This window comes from Solanum lycopersicum, chromosome 1 (genome assembly GCF_036512215.1).
Source record: "Solanum lycopersicum chromosome 1, SLM_r2.1".
NCBI classification, from domain to species: Eukaryota; Viridiplantae; Streptophyta; class Magnoliopsida; order Solanales; family Solanaceae; genus Solanum; species Solanum lycopersicum.
The window spans coordinates 64,240,301-64,246,819 of NC_090800.1; the positions used below are offsets into that span (position 1 = coordinate 64,240,301).

The 6,519-nt window shown below is 32.9% G+C and overlaps 1 long non-coding RNA gene across 1 annotated transcript; it reads right to left on the minus strand.

Annotated features, from left to right (window-relative positions):
* Positions 1–295: 295 nt before the first annotated feature.
* LOC138340853 (uncharacterized) lies at positions 296–3,973 on the minus strand. Its single transcript, XR_011213701.1, has 2 exons — positions 3,687–3,973; positions 296–601 (listed from the first exon to the last, which is right to left on the minus strand). It is a non-coding gene; the product is annotated as an uncharacterized lncRNA (long non-coding RNA).
* Between the last annotated feature and the right edge of the window lie 2,546 nt (positions 3,974–6,519).

Genomic DNA, 6,519 nt, shown 5'->3' on the forward strand with positions numbered 1-6,519 from the left:
AGGTTTCAAAGAAGAAGTTATTGAAGTTACTCAAAGCGAAAACATACAATACATGTCAAAAATAGAGATTTGTAAGAATGCCTTATACAAACGTCTCTGCACCAATCCACATAACTGTACTATGCATTTATCTAAATATACCAACGATATCAGTCAACTTAGAGCTCGGAAACCAAATTTTCATGACCTAATTTGTCAGGTCATGATGACACCTACCACATTCCACTAGTAGGTAAACTTAACCCTTAGCCCAGAGCCATATGCAAGCGACTACCAAGAAAAAGTGAACAATAAGAAGCAAAAAGCATAAAACAAAGTAGATAAAGGATAATGAATAAAAAAAATACAAGAACTGTCTCAAGACCTAGCATCAATCAATAGTTAAGCATCTAGTGCAAAATAGGAATACAAGGCTTTTACAAATACAAGACAAGTACAAGTTTTCTCTGCATACAATATAAAGACTAAGCCTAGCCAAAATACACGTGAACTAAGCCTAGCCAAAATACACAGGAACCAATAGCTCCAGACGCGAAGAGCTCATTCTAATCTTCGTGACTCTAAAGTTGCTCTGCATGAATCTGAATCAACGGTAACTCAACTGCAATTGCACGGGTAGAAGTGTATTATGAGTACCAAAAATAATACTTAAAAGGAAACGATGATAAAAAAATGCATAAAAACAAGCATTAAGGAAAACATAACACAAGTAACTAAAAGGAGATACTAAAGTAGACATTCAATATAGAACAAAGACGGGATATAAAGGGTAAAAAGCTAAGTCAAGAACAAACCTGGAAGGCAAGACAACATCCTATTCTAAAGCAACTAAGACACCAAGTCAATTATGATTATAAAGTCAAAACCTACAAACTAATAATAAAACAATCGTAGAAAATAGAATATGGTCAAACAATAACCTAAACGGAACGCCATAATCTCTGAAGGTACAAGCAACATACATAACCCAACGTCCTTAATAAATTATAACGTACAAACAACAAAGAAGTATACCAGTCATAGGAAATGTATATGAATGTAGGGTGAGAAGAGAACCATTGTAGACCATAAAAACCATAACTATTTGACTCCAATCAACTCCCATGGTGTAATGAGTATCAAAAGCATGAAAAAAGGGCGTCAGCGTATCACGTAGTTAAGTGAAAACTAAGCACATTCTTGATGCCTCTAGTATCTCAAGTAGGAAATGAGCATCTCCTTGGCACTTCTTAATCTCAAAAGCTAGAAATCAAGCGTTCCAAATGGTACGAATACCATGAAAAACACTCTACTATACAACCGAGTAAATAATGTTTCAACATGAAAGATAAATATGCAAATGCATGAATAGGGGTCGTACCACAAATCTGTGAAAATGAACAAACAATACAATGCATTCCATCACCAACGTCCAAACAAGGCACTCTAATTCAAAATAAATATGCATCCAACCAAACCACTCTAATAATGTGGAGAGTAGTAACATAGGATCTAACTGGTCCTGGCACATGAACTCAGGTATAACAGTATAATTATAAGCTAATAAGGGTACATTAAGCCTATCGCTATATACCCCAAGAAAAGAGATCCATAAGATATTTCAAATCAATAAAAAGGGAGAAAATTCAAGAGATGACCCCCTACCCCAATTACACTGCTCTAGTCTTAGATTGAGCACATGTAGGACCAATCCACAACTACGATGATCCACCAAGGTCAGAAGCATCAACACATGGAGAACAACCTAAAATAATCCCTAAAGGGAGAAAAATAAAATTACGAGGTGATAATACACAACCTAAAGCATCTAATGTCAAACATAGTCTAAGGCCACCATAGATCAATCCTAACAAGGATAACCAAGATCATCTACTATACAAGTGAAGCTACAACTTGAATGAAGGATCTCAATACCCACAATAAGCCTAAAACTCTTATTGAAACAAAAAAGGATAGATTAATAACAGGAAAGCTAAAAACCCGGTTAAAACAATCCAAAATTACATGAAATCTATGCTAGGCATTATCTAAGAAGTTTAGTCAATAAAGTAGACCGAATCCTACCTGAAAGCCAAACATGAGCGCTCCAAATCCACCACACACGATTAGCCACTTACAAAATGCCTCTAAATAGTGCCACATTATCAAATTATATATTACAATGTCATTAAAGACGTTTTGAAACTAAACTCACTAATTAGAAATGGATCCAAAATTGAGCCAAAATAGGATTGTTGGATCGACGCTAGGAATACTGAAATTTATTCCATCAAAAATGTCCTAGAAGTCTTTTCGAGCCCGTGTTCCAAAATTTAACACAATTCGAGGTCAAAAAAGCCAAACAACATGCCAAGAGTTCACAAATTAAGCACCAAAAAGAGGAGGGTCATCATCATCGAGCTTAAATTCACCTAAAATGAAGGTTCACCAAGACAATCCGATCACCTTTCCATGTACCCATAACCTCTACAATCACATATACTTCAACTCACCTCAGCTATAGTTGAAACGAGATACAAATCACCTTCCGCGAATAAAATTAAAACTGCAAATTTGCTAAATAAATAACAGAAATCTTGTCGCTAAAATTCTTATTAGTGGTCGCAAAAAGCCTAGGCCTGTTATCACAACTTATGTTGGTTTTCTTTAACTCCAAATTCTGTGACGGGGTGACTGTGATGCACTAGGAACTCTTACGTACAAATAAAATATGTTACCTCAATGATTTCAACATTTCAGAATCAACAAAACCATTAAAACATCCATCCAAGGTAAATTATACTAAAAGTGGTTCCACAGCCAAGTTTCGTTTAAGCTATAAACTACAACAAGGCTCAAAATGAGACTACAAGCCCCGAGAACTGCACAAAAAGTCGTTCTAGACCAAACTCTATATTTTGGAGCTAACTCCACTGACGAAATTCTCTTATGAACATGTTCACCAAGAATATTGACCAAAGTCAACCCTTGGTTTAAGCTTTAAAGTTAAAACACTTAACTACAAAAAAATATAGTTGAAGTCTCGAGGACCAAACAACCTATACCCCTAGTCTTAAAATGTCTCTTCTAGGGCTGATGAAACCGTTAGAATTGTATTTTAAGGCCGTCTTCCTAAACTTTTGACTGAAGTCAGGAAACTTGCACAGAATCCAAACGAACAACTCCGTGATCGAATTATCATTGAAGAAAAGCTGTAAAGGCTTAAATGATCGGAAAATGAAGTCATTATATTTCAATACACGAAAATTTATTTATTAAATAAAGAAAAGATAAAACACACATTAATGAAACAAAAATTATGTACAGATAATTTAATAATGAAAGTTGAGAGTTTTAGAGGTGTAATTGAAGGACAGTCAGTTACAAAAACAGAAATCACCTTATTTAGTGCATACCAAATACAACTATTTCAATCTAATTTAAAACACATACTGAAACTTTAGATACAACATGATTATGACATAGACTAAAGTCATTTATGGTAAATATAATACTTATAGCTGCTCCAATTTACTAACCCTTAAGCTTTGGTCATTTTTAATAAGATGTTCTAAACTCAACCCAATAGTCAAAAAATATTCAATGCGGAAATACTCCTAAGAACTTAATGTTACCATATCAAAACTTTAAAATAATCAAATTGGGGGGTGGGGGGGCACAAACTTGAATCTAAATATAAACCAAACCTATAAGTCTGCATCCGGAAAATGATGGAATCTTAATCACATACTTGGTTCTCTCACAGAATCAAAACCCAAGTTGTTATACTATTGTGGTATCCAAGCCAACTAATAATCATACACAATCACATAACACAATGAACAAGACCACTTGAAAACCACAAGTCACACCCAATCAACCCTTAAGGGTATTAACTACGTGAAGCTTAATAAGACCAGCCAAACATAACATTAAATCGGTGTAGTGATTATTTATACTGATAATACGATCAATGATCAAATATTGCATTATTTACGGAGATTTCTTATATTAGTTTTATTTTTGTTTATAAAGTATACGAAACAACCTTTTATTTTAATAGTCTCAAGAGTGGAAACTTTACTATCCGACAGAAGTTAGCCGAAATTATTTGTATTGCCAGATTATAAATTAAAAACTTATTTTAAAGAAGGGTTCATGATTAATACAACTTTAGGGATATAATAAACTAACATTTGCTGTACTAATCACGAACCTACTCCACAATCAACCAAATAATGGTATTTTCTTAGTCGTTATCAATGAATTTGTCAACATCAATATAAATAGATAAATACAAAGAGTGCCAGGGAAAAATGATGCTCTTGAGAAGTTGCCCCCTTACCAAGAGACAGCACTAAACACTGCTCCAAATTCCAATGCCTTCAAATCTTTCATACCTAATACTTTTCACTTATTTTTATTACGTTAATATGTTCCTTAACTTGGTGTTAGCTAAAGAATATGACCTTTAGCTTGGATATGCATAAGTAGACATTAAAGTTATTTTATACAAGTTTAAGTTTAAGTGCCTACTTAAAGGTGAAAGACATATTTATCCTCTGAAGTCATGTAAAAGATCATACTTATATATTATGTCTTTTTATTATCCATCTGGCTATGAAATTTTTGCATTTATATTCAACGGTAAATTGTAGGAATACATCATTATATTGAAAGTTGTTTTACCAAATTATATATTCAATGCTTAATGGAGGAAAAAACTCATTTATCATGGATCAACTCTACAGAAACTTCATATTTGGGTAACAAACAATCGACATGCAATGCTAGAAGTTGACAATTTAACATATAAATCGTTACATAGCATTGTTAGGCATGAAACAAAGAGTAAGTTTTGTCATTTGCTTCTATAAAATTATAGGGATAAAACACAAGCATTTCCTAAATTCTAATCGAATTTTTAGAGACACACCTTAATTGAACTAGGGTCATTATCCCTGATCTCTCTCTCTCTACATATATATATATGTGTGTGTGTATGTGTCATTTTGTCACTTTTTTGTCCTATCTATCCTCCAAACATCTTTCACGCGCCTCAACAAAGTGGAGTTATGATTTGTTCCATGTAAATCAAAACGTGTACAAAATTACAAAAATTATAAAATTAAGATGTAATAGGACTTTAAAGTTAAGATGTGTCTGTGAGATTTCTATTATAATCTAAGAGTACTTACATCTCATCCCAAAGTTGTATCATAAATTAAGAGAACTGAACAAAATAATAATCCTCATGACATTTTGTGGAGAGTTATCATAGGATTAGCATAAAGAATGCAGTGTATATAGTAGTAGACATCGGTTATCGAGTTATCTTTGAAATGAAGCACAAAAATTAAAGTTATAAATCAAGAAAAAGCGGTAGAACCGTCAAAAGCATTATTTGATTACGCATGATCAATATTTTATAACGTATTAAGATACCCACTAATCTGAAAAGTAAAAATACACAATAATACTGAAGGAAGTAACTAGGAGATTTAATTTAATAAAAAAAATTGAACATATACCTTATTGAATTAATTTTGGGTTACCAATCAGATGCTAATGGGGTCAAACTGTAAGGTGGTTAGTTGGGAGAGTGGCAAAATAGCAACCTTAAAGACTTAATGTGACATTAAGTCACAAATCTTGAAAAATTAGTGGTATATCCACTATCAATGACATCATTAATGTACCTTATTTAACACATACAAAAGATCCCATCAACTTTTCAGATCTCCATTTAGTCTCCTCTTTCCAACATATTTGGAATAATATATTTATTTCTAATTGTTAAAATTTATATTAGAAAAAAAAAGGTCTTCAAACGAAACAATTGCAGCTCGTTTTTGCTGCTAGTGATTTGTCGATTTCGGCGTGTTTTTCAAAGGTGATATCCATTTTCAAGCTAAAATCATCATCATCTTCTACTCCATATTCATGTTTACTTCATTTTCGTTCAAAACCAAGCTTCAAAATTAATTTCCCGCCATTTTATAAATTTGAGAAATCTTCCATAATAATCACTTGATAACTCATTGCAAATACATTTTAGTAGTTTAAAAGCATTAAAAATATGTTTTGCCATTGCATGAGCTGAATTTTGAATCAAGATTCATCTAGTTGTGTTTTCGTACGAATTCCGTACCTCATAGACTGATACTGTAATCTATTATGGATATTTGTAGTCTATAATGGCAGTAGTTGAATTTGTTGTTGCTATTGGAGATTATATGGAAGTATGAGATGAGACTCCCAAAAGTTTAAATTAGAAAACTTTTAGTAAGAAGACAATGGTCATTGCGTTGCGGCTCAATGGTTCATATGACTATATGATTGCAAGCGTAATTGAGGTCGATTAGTTAACTTGTGAGCCAAATGACTTAATGATTAACTATCAAATGAATGGGAGGGGGGAAATACATCCCAAATTCAAAAAAAATAAAAAAATAATCGACACGTTAACTTGTACATGTTAAATATTGGTATGGATGGCTCTAGGCCTCCGTTTAGGATACACGTCAATACAAGGCCTCC